Here is a 14,592-nt window from a genome sequence, read left to right as displayed (position 1 = left end):
TCACCTCTGATCCCTAACCAGTTCCTGCTTTTCGGCCTATCGCGTGGCTCCGCCGAGGAATCTGCCGAGCGGCAGATGTTTCCCTGAACATGTGCTTCGTGTTACCCCCTGAGAAGGCGGTCATGACAGTTGTGAATGGCCGTCCTCAGCAGAGAGTCTGCGTTCAGACCAGCGTGACGGGTAGTTACCCCGTCACAGACGGACAGTTCCACGTACTAAATCTCCGTCACATAAACAGTTCAAGCAAGCCGGTTGAGCCCAAAGAGTCCTCCTAAAGCCCTGGCTATGTCATGGACACTCAGTGTGAGAAAGAGTTAACGTCCCGTTGAAGAATCCGGGACTTATTATATCATACACATGCTTAGGCTATTTTATTCAAAACCGTTAAATCAAAGTGTCTGACGTCAAATCTCTGTACTCAATTGAACCGATTCTCATGCCAGGTTTTTTTAAATGATGAAACCTCTTCCTCCATCCTTATTTCCGTCAGAAGAGTACTAATCACAACCTTAATGTAATGTTTAACATTAATGCTTATAATAATGGTATTTTATTCAATGTTAAGGCCATGTCAATAACAATTCTTCTGGGTTAGAACAGAGTGGATGTCCTAGCGAGCCAGGGGAACCATTGGCCCCATGTCACTGGCGGGAGCAACACATGGTCCTCTACCCTTTTCACATTTTGATGAAAAATGCAAACCAAAACAAGTCTTTGATTGGCTATACTTGTCATGGTCTGTCTGTTTCCTTGTCTTGTTTTGGTGTGTTACCTGTTTTTACTTCGGTATCGGTCTTGTTTCTCCCCATGTCAGGTTTCCCTCCTGTGTGATTGCTGCTCCCTCTCTAATGTGTCTCAGCTGTTACTCGTTGCGTGCCCTGTGTGTGTTTGGTATTTAAGCCCTTGTCTTTCCTTTGTTCCTTGTCGGATCATTTTAGTTTGTGGTGAGTTCTGTCCTGTGTGTTCCCTGTGTTCCCCGCGTCACCCGTGTTCCTTGCCTTTTTGAGTTAATAAATGTTCCTTTTACTCGAACTGTCTGCGCTTGGGTCCTACCTGCCTGCCTGCCAACCGCTAACCGTGACAATACTAAATGAAGATTGTACTTGGAACGATACAAATTTAACAATAACCGTGCTAAATCCAACCATAACCATAACCAATTTGCCGAAGATAACTAGTAACACGTTACAATAACGGTATATTAATGAACCATTAATGAACTAACTGTTAACTAATGGTGCAGCAATTAGTTACTAATCGTGTTCATGTTTACTAATGGTGCTCATGTTAATTCAGGTGAGGGTGTTCACCTAACCTAATGTATAAATGTATACATTATTTAACCCTAAACCTACCCTAACCTTTACCTATTCTATTGCTATATAATAATGATTATCACTGTATTAACCAATGGTGAACAATGGTTCATTAATGTACTCTTATTGGTAAGTGGCTAACATCAGGTTAGAATCGGTCTTGGCTGGATTTCTCTATTCATTAAAATTCAATATGCACGCTTACCCTCTGCTCCTCACCCCGTTTATTATTCTGTGGGATCGTCTAATATCAACGTATATATGCTTAAATGAAATTAGATACACTATGAATATGAATCCGGGTTCACCCCTGGCCATCGTGGTTTGAAAGCCAGCCAGAACCACGATGGAACTAAGATGACCACTTTGTCCGTCCTAATCCGCTGCATATGAATGAAGGCTTCTCAGGGCTTTGAGACGTTTGGGCCCACCTGGTTTGAGGTGAAAGATAATATCTCCCAATACACGAGTGTTTTCCTTCGTCGGTCACGGCGGTTCTCCACTGCTTTAGGAGAGAGCTGCACGTCGAATCGAGGTGAGCTCGCGAGGCGCGTGCTCTGATCGTGTTCCTGGGAGCGGCAGATGAGAGCGTGCTCAGCGCTGCTCTGCGTGCTGCTCGCAGTTGAACCAGGGGACGACCCTCTCTGTAATGGACACCAGGCCCTATCAGACACCAGCCCTAGCCTCTCCCTATCAGACACCAGCCCTAGCCTCTCCCTATCAGACACCAGCCCTAGCTCTCCCTATCAGACACCAGCCCTAGCCTCTCCCTATCAGACACCAGCCCTAGCCTCTCCCTATCAGACACCAGCCCTAGCCTCTCCCTATCAGACACCAGCCCTAGCCTCTCCCTATCAGACACCAGCCCTAGCTCTCCCTATCAGACACCAGCCCTAGCCTCTCCCTATCAGACACCAGCCCTAGCCTCTCCCTATCAGACACCAGCCCTAGCCTCTCCCTATCAGACACCAGCCCTAGCCTCTCCCTATCAGACACCAGCCCTAGCCTCTCCCTATCAGACACCAGCCCTAGCCTCTCCCTATCAGACACCAGGCCTAGCCTCTCCCTATCAGACACCAGGCCTAGCCTCTCCCTATCAGACACCAGCCCTAGCCTCTCCCTATCAGACACCAGCCCTAGCCTCTCCCTATCAGACACCAGCCCTAGCCTCTCCCTATCAGACACCAGCCCTAGCCTCTCCCTATCAGACACCAGGCCTAGCCTCTCCCTATCAGACACCAGCCCTAGCCTCTCCCTATCAGACACCAGCCCTAGCTCTCCCTATCAGACACCAGCCCTAGCCTCTCCCTATCAGACACCAGCCCTAGCTCTCCCTATCAGACACCAGCCCTAGCCTCTCCCTATCAGACACCAGCCCTAGCCTCTCCCTATCAGACACCAGCCCTAGCCTCTCCCTATCAGACACCAGCCCTAGCCTCTCCCTATCAGACACCAGCCCTAGCTCTCCCTATCAGACACCAGCCCTAGCCTCTCCCTATCAGACACCAGCCCTAGCCTCTCCCTATCAGACACCAGCCCTAGCCTCTCCCTATCAGACACCAGGCCTAGCCTCTCCCTAGTGGACACCAGCCCTAGCCTCTCCCTAGGCCCCGGCCCCTAGCCTCTCCCTATCAGACACCAGCCCTAGCCTCTCCCTATCAGACACCAGCCCTAGCCTCTCCCTATCAGACACCAGCCCTAGCCTCTCCCTATCAGACAACAGGCCTAGCCTCTCCCTAGTGGACACCAGCCCTAGCCTCTCCCTAGGCCCCGGCCCCTAGCCTCTCCCTATCAGACACCAGCCCTAGCCTCTCCCTATCAGACACCAGCCCTAGCCTCTCCCTATCAGACACCAGCCCTAGCCTCTCCCTATCAGACACCAGCCCTAGCTCTCCCTATCAGACACCAGGCCTAGCCTCTCCCTAGGCCCCGGCCCCTAGCCTCTCCCTATCAGACACCAGGCCTAGCCTCTCCCTAGGCCCCGGCCCCTAGCCTCTCCCTATCAGACACCAGGCCTAGCCTCTCCCTAGTGGACACCAGCCCTAGCCTCTCCCTAGTGGACACCAGCCCTAGCCTCTCCCTAGTGGACACCAGCCCTAGCCTCTCCCTATCAGACACCAGGCCTAGCCTCTCCCTAGTGGACACCAGCCCTAGCCTCTCCCTAGGCCCCGGCCCCTAGCCTCTCCCTATAAGACACCAGCCCTAGCCTCTCCCTATCAGACACCAGCCCTAGCCTCTCCCTATCAGACACCAGGCCTAGCCTCTCCCTATCAGACACCAGGCCTAGCCTCTCCCTATCAGACACCAGCCCTAGCCTCTCCCTATCAGACACCAGGCCTAGCCTCTCCCTATCAGACACCAGGCCTAGCTCTCCCCATCAGACACCAGCCCTAGTCTCTCCCTATCAGACACCAGCCCTAGCCTCTCCCTATCAGACACCAGCCCTAGCCTCTCCCTAGGCCTCGGCCCCTAGCCTCTCCCTAGGCCCCGGCCCCTAGCCTCTCCCTAGGCCCCGGCCCCTAGCCTCTCCCTAGGCCCCGGCCCCTAGCCTCTCCCTAGGCCCCGGCCCCTAGCCTCTCCCTAGGCCCCGGCCCCTAGCCTCTCCCTAGGCCCCGGCCCCTAGCCTCTCCCTAGGCCCCGGCCCCTAGCCTCTCCCTAGGCCCCGGCCCCTAGCCTCTCCCTAGGCCCCGGCCCCTAGCCTCTTTCAGCCACAGTAGAGGTTTCAGTTGAACTGTTGGGACTGACGCTGTCTCTGCGGTCGCTTTTGAACATCCACGTAATTTTGTGTCTTTGGTTTGACTTGCTCTTCTTCTCATAGCGTCTGACCTGTTTTCAGCTAAAGAAAATAAGTTTCCTGTTTGCTTATATTATTCTGCTGGGAATTTCCAAGAATGTTTTGATTCTCGAAGAATCTTCCAGAGGAGCATACTTGTTAACTCCCAGTTTTCGTGGGATTTGCCTTATTTTACCCTTATCTCCTTTCCTCCTCTTTATTATTCTCCCCCATATTGTGTTTCTTATATGTTTTAAAAGTTGCCAATAACATTGCCTGGAGGCATAACCGTTGGGCCTGTTTGATGTGTTTACAACATTCCCCTCCGGTAATCAAACGGCACATTACACTCAAGAGAAGGAAGAAGAAGAAGAAGAAGAAGAAGAAGGACGAGAAGAAGAAGAAGAAGGACGAGAAGAAGAAGAAGAAGAAGGTCGAGTAGAAGAAGAAGAAGAAGAAGAAGGATGAGAAGAAGAAGGACGTGAAGAAGAAGAAGAAGAAGGACGAGAAGAAGAAGAAGAAGAAGGAAGAGAAGAAGAAGAAGAAGGATGAATGTTGGAGGCTCGGATTACCGGCCAGGTTCAAAGTTTCTATATGTATCTCCCCAAAGGGGGAGGCAAACTAGTAATTAATGAAGTGCAACGTCGGTCAAAGTCATGCTTTTGTAAAATATGCCACAGGGATATGAGTGTATCCCATGGAGGAGCAATGTGAGCCAGCATGACGAATCTGCAAAGCATAAGTGATCCCAAGAGGCGAGGAAGCCCGGCAAGTACTGCACTTATAGAAACACTTCTGAGGCAGATCAAGTGACCAAAGCTGAGCGGAGAATATAATTGGTTAGGGCGGAAAATTGCCCTCATTTTTTAATCACAATATTGACAGGTATGCGATGAACAGAGGACAAATGATTGAATAAGTAGAGCGCTGACGTCGTAATTGGTCCCAAATCCCAGGACTCTGGGTCGGGGGCCGGAAAGCGTTTCCACATTGATGTTCGACTCTGGGCCTGTTAGTCCAACACATCCCTCGGCCTTCCTAAAGCAGAACTTCACTTCTCTCTCTGGCTTTCTCTGTGGACCCGCTCAGTGGAACCGTAAATCGGTCCATTCATCAAAGATTTCACCGTTGAGAAAAACACAATCCCCAGGAAATTAGACAAAGATCCGTGGCGAATCACGATCATAGAGAAATATAGGCAAGGAACAGGAGAAAAAATGCGGGTGTTTATTTTTATTTGTAGCATTGACAGCTGATGACCTGCTCATCAGTGCCGGTGACTAGTGAGGCAACACTTTACACGTTCCAAGTTCCCGGATTGTTCGATTTGGTCCATCGCAATGTTTTATAAATGTTATTGACATTGACAATTGTTTGGGGGGGATTTATGAGTCGATAAAGAGAAAGCATCGAGCAGATAAATCTGCCTCCAGCGAATGTCCAGTCTGTCTTGCTGATGTTTCCGTGTGCGTAGATCGTGTTTATGTCTTTGGAACCGCTAGAGAACAATGGGTTCTGGTGAGTTCTTCAACACAAACACACCTGGGAGCCGGGGGTCAGCGAGGGGCTGAGTACGTGCGTTCTGGTCCTGGTTAAAACAGGAACGCACGTTCAGCTGATGGCTGGGGAGGCAGTGGGTTGATGGGAGAGGGAGAGGGCGTTAATTAGCTCGTTAGCGATTACCTTTCACAGTAGGATCGATTTCACTTCTGATGATAGTCCTCGGTTTTCCTTGAAACAGAAAATAAAGAGTTACTGGTCATGCACACACACACACACACACGCACACACACACACACACACACACAACACACAGACAAACACACATACACACACACACACACACACACACAGACACATACATACACAGTCACTCACACACAGACACACACACACACACACACACACACACACACACACATACATACACAGTCATTCACACACACACACACACACACACACACACACACACACACACACACACACACACACTCACACAAACATGCTAACTTACATGCTAACACAAGCACACACACACACACACACACACACAAACACACACACACACACACACACAAACACACACACACACAAAAACATGCTAACATACATGCTAACACATGCACACACACACACACACACACACACACACACACACACCGTATTGTGCTCTAGGCGGTCATGTGACTGCTCTTCTCCTGCGTGGCTTCTTCGTCTCTCCTCCTCCTCCTGACCTTCAGAGCACCAGTCTTCCTCATCTACAGACACCTCCTCACTCTTACACTCCTCCTCCTCCTCCTCCTCCTCCTCCTCCTCCTTCTCCTTCCGCAACTCTGCTCACAAACACGCAAACACACACAGAAAGAAATGTGGATGGGGAACGTGTTGTCGATTTTAGGATGCATTGAATGTGTAATATTAGTGTGCAGATAGACCTAGACAAAGAAGATCAGTCATACTAGTATGTGTATAGACCTAGACAAAGAAGATCAGTCATACTAGTATGTGTATAGACATAGAAAAAGAAGATCAGTCATACTAGTATGTGTATAGACATAGACAAAGAAGATCAGTCATACTAGTATGTGTATAGACCTAGACAAAGAAGATCAGTCATACTAGTATGTGTATAGACCTAGACAAAGAAGATCAGTAATTCTTGTATAGATCTAGACAAAGTAGATCAGTAATATTAATGTGTTTGTACATGCACAAACCATTTTTGTTTTTCGGTGTGTGTGTGTGTGTGTGTGTGTGTGTGTGTGTGTGTGTGTGTGTGTGTGTGTGTGTGTGTGTGTGTGTGTTTGTGTACCTGTAGGGGTGATGTGTGTGTCGTCCGAGATGAGCTCCAGTCTACACAGCAGAGCTTCGATGTTGGTTTTGATCTGAGTCAACTCAGACTTGATCGCCTGCAGCTCCAAGCCCCGCAGTGCTAGGAGACACACACACACACGCACGCACGCACACACACACACACACACACACACACACACACACACACACACACACACACACACACACACACACAGGGAAGAGCAAGAGACACAGACACAAACACACATAAATAAAAACAAACAGCATTCCAACAGACGTGAGAGAGAGAGAGAGACACAGAGACATAGTGGGGAGAGAGAGAGACACACAAACACACACAAACACACACCAACACACACACACACACGCGCGAGCGCGCACACACACACAGACAGAGGGGAGAGTGTCAGACACAGTGAGGACAGAGAGCAATGGGGTGGGGGGGGGTTGGGAGGGCATCACAACAGGTTAATACAAGAACAACACAAATCTGGCCAAATGATGAATGACATGAAGAGGAGAGGAGAGAGAGAGAGAGAGAGAGAGAGAGAGAGAGAGAGAGAGAGAGAGAGAGAGAGAGAGAGAGAGAGGGGGGGAGAGAGAGAGAGAGAGAGAGAGAGAGAGAGAGAGAGGGGAGAGAGAGAGAGAGAGGGGAGAGAGAGAGGGAGAGACAGACAGAGAGAGAGTAGAAGTAGTATGGAGATCAAACCATGGGTAATGTTGCCAGCTTCAGACCCCTTTGAGACGCTGACAGGACATGTGGCAGCAGTTTGAATCCCCAGAGAGCTCCTGGGTGGACGCTGCAGTTGGGGTGAACCAGGCTGCCGCCGGGTCTATCAATACGCTGGCCAATCAAGAACTAAATAGTTGGTTTTACATTTACATTTAGAAGACGCTGAATGCTCTAAAAGTAAATGTAAATGTAACACAAACTTTTTTGTTGGTAATTGTTATTAATTGTTTGAGTTGTAAATGACATTACAGTGACTGTGATCTCATGTTCCCATTCCACCGGCGACTGATCCAGAAGGAGCAGTGGAGCACACAGACGGGTGAGGCCGGTTCTCAGGGCGGAGGGCTGTTAGTGAGGGAGGGAGTCAGGCGGGGGCACCACCCGGCTCACAGACTCCCTGTACACACCACCCCCCCCTCCAGTGGGCTCCCCCTCCAGTGGGCCCCCCCTCCAGTGGGCCCCCCCTCCAGTGGGCCCCCCTCCTCCAGTGGGCCCCCCCTCCAGTGGGCCCCCCCCTCCAGTGGGCCCCCCCCTCCAGTGGGCCCCCCCTCCAGTGGGCCCCCCTCCTCCAGTGGGCCCCCCCCTCCAGTGGGCCCCCCCTCCAGTGGGCCCCCCTCCTCCAGTGGGCCCCCCCTCCAGTGGCTCTCAGGGCAGAGCGCCGGAGAGCAGACCTCCACTCAACCTCCTCTGGAGAGTTTAGTAAAGCCAAACAGCCCCCATCCCCATCCCCGGAGTATCTGTCTGTCTGTCTGTCTGTCTGTCTGTCTGTCGGTCTGTCGGTCTGTCGGTCTGTCGGTCTGTCTGTCTGTCTGTCTGTGTGTCTGTCTGTGTGTGTGTGTGCGTGTGTGTGTGACTCAGTTCTTCAGACTCTAATAGTGTTGTAAACAACTTCTCTGCTGGTGTGGCTTTGGTTAGAGGGTTTAGCTTTTGGTTGAACAGAGGGTGTTAGGGTGAAGCTTGCCTCTTTGGGTTAGCTTTCTGGGTATCAGGGTTTGGTGTTAAGGCTGATCCATACCTCCGGATCCGGACGAAAATCGTCCGTCGCCCCAAACGTTGCCCCCGGAACTACCCTTCATACCTCCGTCTGGTTTCAGCGTTGTTATGGCTGTTACGCAATAAATCCTCTAGAGGGCAGTGACTGTCGTTTCACAAATTAACGGCATCGACAATCGCAAACATCACATCTGAAGAGATGATTTTGCTTTGTGCCATCCGAAATCGGCAAAAAAAAAGTGCAAAAAGTGTGCAGTGGCATGTGACACCCCTCACCAACCCGCAGATTATCTCCTCAAAATGTTTGTTAAATTACCAGTTACAACTCATTGCCAAAGCAGGGGGAAAATGTAATAAAAAGGTCAGGTTATAGTATAATATAAGTATAAAACGTTCAATACAATATATACATATCAGATATTATACTACTCTATCTGTTTTCACGAATGTTCTGACTTCTGACTCTATCCTGCCGCCTCGATTTCTGGTGGTATTGCTCCGGAAGATGAGGCCTCAAGCATTCGTGTATCAGACAGACAGACAGACAGACAGACAAACAGACAGACAGACAGACAGACAGACAGACAGACAGACAGACAGACAGACAGACAGACAGACAGACAGACAGACAGACAGAGTGACAGACAGAGTGACAGACAGGAACCTACATCTATGTTTGTTGTTGCTGGGGGGGAGCGCCGAGGTGTTGCGCGACAGCAGCTTGACAGGAAGGGACTTGACCCGTCGCACCAGCGGGACCGCGAGCCGAGCCCGCTTGGCCGGGGGGGCGCGGGGGACGGGGGGGGAGACGCGTCCGCGGAACTCAAACAACCTGCAGGGAAGAGCGAGCAGAGACGTACTGTAAACAAAGGAGAGAGCTGAGAGATACTGTAAAGAGGGGAGACAGCAGAGAGATACTGTAAACAGGAGAGAGAGCAGAGAGATACTGTAAACAGAGGAGAGAGCAGAGAGATACTGTAAACAGGAGAGAGAGCAGAGAGATACTGTAAACAGAGGAGAGAGCAGAGAGATACTGTAAACAGGAGAGAGAGCAGAGAGATACTGTAAACAGAGGAGAGAGCAGAGAGATACTGTAAACAGGAGAGAGAGCAGAGAGATACTGTAAACAGAGGAGAGAGCAGAGAGATACTGTAAACAGAGAGAGAGCAGAGAGATACTGTAAACAGAGGAGAGAGCAGAGAGATACTGTAAACAGGAGAGAGCAGAGAGATACTGTAAACAGGAGAGAGCAGAGAGATACTGTAAACAGAGGAGAGAGCAGAGAGATACTGTAAACAGAGGAGAGAGCAGAGAGATACTGTAAACAGGAGAGAGCAGAGAGATATGGTAAACAGAGAGAGAGCAGAGAGATACTGTAAACAGAGGAGAGAGCAGAGAGATACTGTAAACAGAGAGAGAGCAGAGAGATACTGAAACAGAGGAGAGATCAGAGAGATACTGTAAACAGGAGAGAGCAGAGAGATACTGTAAACAGAGAGAGAGCAGAGAGATACTGTAAACAGAGGAGAGAGCAGAGAGATACTGTAAACAGAGAGAGAGCAGAGAGATACTGTAAACAGAGGAGAGAGCAGAGAGATACTGTAAACAGAGGAGAGAGCAGAGAGATACTGTAAACAGGAGAGAGAGCAGAGAGATACTGTAAACAGGAGAGAGAGCAGTCATGTGTTCACCATGGAAACCACACGCAGTGGGAGGCGAAGGGATCTGATTTGTGAATTAGGAATCGAACTCAGTAGCGTCTTCCTAGGAGCTGAGGAGGCGTCCTTCCCCCCGCCCACCGGACCCCCCGCCCCCCCGTCCCCCCGTGGCCGTGCGTGTCCTCGTCTCGCGGCAGAGGCAGAGCGGAGGCGGTTGGATCACGCAGACACATCCCGTCTTCGGTGACCACGCAGACAACCAGACAAACCCCAAAACAAAATAATTACCCCGGACGTCAACGCCTGGCCGCTGTCAGCGCAGCGGAGGGAGACCACCCGACACCAGAGCCTCATCCCCTGCTCCCCGCTCTCTCAGCATTCTGCTCCCAGCACCACACTGGCGGCTCTCGTATCCCAGAGAGGCTGTGGGAGCGCATCAGGCCGGGCTGACCGCTGACAGACTGAGCAGTAATGATTTGGACGGAGTCCCCCTGGACACACAGACGGCTCTGATGTCTCAACGCTACTTTAGAAATCACCCATAAGTCACAAATAAGCACCAGCACCAAGCCTGGCACGACCCAGAAACTACACTTGACACACACATACGCCCGGACGCACGCACGCACGCAGGCACACAAGGCTGCATACACAGTCACACGTGCATGCACGCACGCACACACACACACACGCACGCACACACACACATCCGACTGTCCCCAGTCCTGCCGCTCTGCCCAGCGAGGCTCCCAGCCGGGGGGGCGACCCTTGGACCCTTGGTGAGCTTACGCGAGGTTTCGGGGCGAACATGTTATGATTTCGCTTTTATCGTTGTTGTAGCTTTGAACCAAAAGTGGACCAACGCACCAATACATCTTCCATAAAGACTGGCCTCAGCAACTCATTTGAACCTCCTCATAACCCGACACAGTATTAATAATGGCACTAAGTGTGGCGGTGCAGGAGACTGCCGTGCGGACAATAGGTGGTTTTGTTCGCAGCGCAACACAAATCTAGAACCCGTCGAGGACTTCAGGACCACTTCCAAAACCACCAACTGTCAGAGCAAGGCTAACCACGGTTTGAAGACACATCTGTTACTCCTCCGCCCGCGCCAACGCTGCACCCCAAGGAGTCCACCAATAAATCCTCTCCCGCTATAAAACAGCCAGCCTGGTGGGTTCAGCACATTGTTGGTCTGGACTCAAGGTAGAGCGGACGTGAAGAGGCCGTGCGTGTGCTCTGAGGGCTGAACGCTGGCCTCGTGCCTCCACGATAAAACCCAGAAAAGTGGTAACATCTCTGGGCCTGCTCTGAGGTTCAGATGGTACTGCAGCCGGGATGAGAGACAGGAGGACAGTATGGTCCATATAGAGGGAGAGAGACAGACAGGACGATACATATAGAGGGAGAGAGACAGACAGTATGGTCCATATAGAGGGAGAGAGACAGACAGGACGATACATATAGAGGGAGAGAGACAGACAGTATGGTCCATATAGAGGGAGAGAGACAGACAGTATGGTCCATATAGAGGGAGAGAGACAGACAGGACGATACATATAGAGGGAGAGAGACAGACAGGACGATACATATAGAGGGAGAGAGACAGACAGTATGGTCCATATAGAGGGAGAGAGACAGACAGGACGATACATATAGAGGGAGAGGGACAGACAGTATGGTCCATATAGAGGGAGAGAGACAGACAGTATGGTCCATATAGAGGGAGAGAGACAGACAGGACGATACATATAGAGGGAGAGAGACAGACAGGACGATACATATAGAGGGAGAGAGACAGACAGTATGGTCCATATAAAGGGAGAGAGACAGACAGGACGATACATATAGAGGGAGAGAGACAGACAGTATGGTCCATATAGAGGGAGAGAGACAGAAAGGACGATACATATAGAGGGAGAGAGACAGACAGTATGGTCCATATAGAGGGAGAGAGACAGACAGGACGATACATATAGAGGGAGAGAGACAGACAGTATGGTCCATATAGAGGGAGAGAGACAGACAGTATGGTCCATATAGAGGGAGAGAGACAGACAGGACGATACATATAGAGGGAGAGAGACAGACAGGACGATACATATAGAGGGAGAGAGACAGACAGTATGGTCCATATAGAGGGAGAGAGACAGACAGGACGATACATTTAGAGGGAGAGAGACAGACAGTATGGTCCATATAGAGGGAGAGAGACAGACAGGATGATACATATAGAGGGAGAGAGACAGACAGGACGATACATATAGAGCGAGAGAGACAGACAGTATGGTCCATATAGAGGGAGAGAGACAGACAGGACGATACATATAGAGGGAGAGAGACAGACAGTATGGTCCATATAGAGGGAGAGAGACAGACAGGACGATGCATATAGAGGGAGAGAGACAGACAGTATGGTCCATATAGAGGGAGAGAGACAGACAGGATGATACATATAGAGGGAGAGAGACAGACAGGACGATACATATAGAGCGAGAGAGACAGACAGGACAATACATATAGAGGGAGAGAGACAGACAGGACGATACATATAGAGGGAGAGAGACAGACAGGACGATACATATAGAGGGAGAGAGACAGACAGGACGATACATATAGAGGGAGAGAGAGACAGACAGGACGATACATATAGAGGGAGAGAGACAGACAGCACGATACATATAGAGGGAGAGAGACAGACAGTATGGTCCATATAGGGGGAGAGAGACAGACTGTATGGTCCATATAGAGGGAGAGAGACAGACAGGACGATACATATAGAGGGAGAGAGACAGACAGGACAATACATATAGAGCGAGAGAGACAGACAGGACGATACATATAGAGGGAGAGAGACAGACAGGACAATACATATAGAGGGAGAGAGAGACAGACAGGACGATACATATAGAGGGAGAGAGACAGACAGGACGATACATATAGAGGGAGTGAGACAGACAGGACGATACATATAGAGGGAGAGAGACGGACAGACAAGATGATACATATAGAGGGAGAGAGACAGACAGGACAATACATATAGAGGGAGAGAGACAGACAGGACAATACATATAGAGGGAGAGAGACAGACAGGACGATACATATAGAGGGAGAGAGACAGACAGGACAATACATATAGAGGGAAAGAGACAGACAGGACGATACATATAGAGGGAGAGAGAGACAGACAGGACAATACATATAGAGGGAGAGAGACAGACAGGACGATACATATAGAGGGAGAGAGACAGAGAGGACGATACATATAGAGGGAGAGAGACAGACAGGACGATACATATAGAGGGAGAGAGACAGACAGGACGATACATATAGAGGGAGAGAGACAGACAGGACGATACATATAGAGGGAGAGAGACAGACAGGACGATACATATAGAGGGAGAGAGACAGACAGGACGATACATATAGAGGGAGAGAGACAGACAGACAAGATGATACATATAGATGGAGAGAGAGACAGTCAGACAGACAGACAGACTGTAGGCAGACAGAGAGGTGGGAGAGGAGAGAGGGAGACAGACAGACAGAGAGAGACAGACAGACAGACAGACAGACAGACAGACAGACAGACAGACAGACAGACAGACAGACAGACAGACAGACGGACAGACGGTAGGCAGACAGAGAGGTGGGAGAGGAGAGAGGGAGACAGACAGACAGAGAGAGACAGACAGACAGACAGACAGACAGACAGACAGACAGACAGACAGACAGACAGACGGACAGACGGTAGGCAGACAGAGAGGTGGGAGAGGAGAGAGGGAGACAGACAGACAGAGAGAGACAGACAGTGTTTTATGGCTCTACGTGAGGACCAGGGCAGCAGCCTTAGCGCCGGGCTGTGTGAGCTACAGCTCTCAGGGTTCTGGAGAACAGAGCAGGACCCGCTCCGCTCTCTGGCCCCCAGACGGGCCGTAAATCAGCCGCCCTCGGCCCCCTGCTGTGGCCCCCGGCCCCCGGCTGTGGCCCCCGGCCCCCGGCTGTGGCCCGGCTGGAGGAGCTGTCTCCACATCTGTAAATACAGATGTCATGCTGGGAGGACGCCGCACGGCTCCCAGCCCAACGCCAAGGCAGTGATGGATGGACGAGAGAGGGGGAGAGAGGGGGGGGGGGGGGGGGGAGAGAGGGGGGGGGGGGAGAGAGAGAGAGGGGGGGGAGAGAGAGAGAGAGAGAGAGAGTGAGGGGGGGGGAGAGAGAGAGAGAGAGAGAGAGTGAGGGGGGGAGAGCGAGAGAGAAAAAGAGGGGGGGGGGAGAGAGAGAGAGAGACAGGGGGGGGGGGGG

At 50.9% G+C, this 14,592-nt stretch overlaps 1 long non-coding RNA gene across 1 annotated transcript; it reads right to left on the bottom strand.

Annotated features, from left to right (window-relative positions):
- Nucleotides 1–5,293: 5,293 nt before the first annotated feature.
- Nucleotides 5,294–9,533, bottom strand: LOC115556552 (uncharacterized). Its single transcript, XR_003979083.1, has 4 exons — nt 9,298–9,533; nt 6,902–7,021; nt 6,250–6,422; nt 5,294–5,820 (listed from the first exon to the last, which is right to left on the bottom strand). It is a non-coding gene; the product is annotated as an uncharacterized LOC115556552 (long non-coding RNA).
- Nucleotides 9,534–14,592: the final 5,059 nt, after the last annotated feature.

Source organism: Gadus morhua, chromosome 13, assembly GCF_902167405.1.
Source record: "Gadus morhua chromosome 13, gadMor3.0, whole genome shotgun sequence".
NCBI lineage: Eukaryota > Metazoa > Chordata > Actinopteri > Gadiformes > Gadidae > Gadus > Gadus morhua.
This window is presented reverse-complemented; position numbering and strand designations above follow the sequence as displayed.